Source organism: Anoplopoma fimbria, unplaced genomic scaffold (assembly GCF_027596085.1).
Source record: "Anoplopoma fimbria isolate UVic2021 breed Golden Eagle Sablefish unplaced genomic scaffold, Afim_UVic_2022 Un_contig_2624_pilon_pilon, whole genome shotgun sequence".
Taxonomy (NCBI): Eukaryota; Metazoa; Chordata; class Actinopteri; order Perciformes; family Anoplopomatidae; genus Anoplopoma; species Anoplopoma fimbria.
This window is the reverse complement of record NW_026554500.1, coordinates 1-597: the sequence shown is the minus strand read 5'-3', so window position 1 is coordinate 597 and position 597 is coordinate 1. Positions and strand designations below refer to the sequence as shown.

At 43.4% G+C, this 597-nt stretch overlaps 1 non-coding gene across 1 annotated transcript; it reads right to left on the bottom strand.

The window, feature by feature from the left end:
• Positions 1–384: 384 nt before the first annotated feature.
• LOC129088648 (5S ribosomal RNA) lies at positions 385–503 on the bottom strand. Its single transcript, XR_008531041.1, has one exon. It is a non-coding gene; the product is annotated as a 5S ribosomal RNA (ribosomal RNA).
• Positions 504–597: the final 94 nt, after the last annotated feature.

Here is a 597-nt window from a genome sequence, read left to right as displayed (position 1 = left end):
TCATGAATATTGTGCCTACCAAGGGCCTTTTAAAGATACTATATCACCACGCTTTGCTCTTTCGTCTATACAGGGAGCGCCTGCAGATTTCCAGACACACTCACAGCTTTTAAATGTCAAATCAGAATGTACAAAGTGGCTATAAGGATCACAAATGTAGTGCAGTAAAAATATTAATATTTACTGTTGAAATGTAGAATACGTTAGCATAAAATTGAAAAGAAAATGATCGATGAGCTTAGGAATGATGAAAGCCATCATTTAACTGGATTTGTGTCATTTCTATACCGGCAAGTCATGATCTAGCTATATCCTTCCCACCCTGTCGGTGTCCACTGAAAAAGCAGCAGCGCCCTCTGCTTTTTGTAAAGAGGAGTGAAAAAAAGCTTACAGCACCTGGTATTCCCAGGCGGTCTCCCATCCAAGTACTGACCAGGCCCGACCCTGCTTGGCTTCCGAGATCAGACGAGATCGGGCGTGTTCAGGGTGGTATGGCCATAAGCAAATATTGTGCCTACAAAGGGCCTTTTAAAAGATACTATATCACCACGCTTTGCTCTGTCGTCTATACAGGGGCGCCTGCAGATTCCAGACACA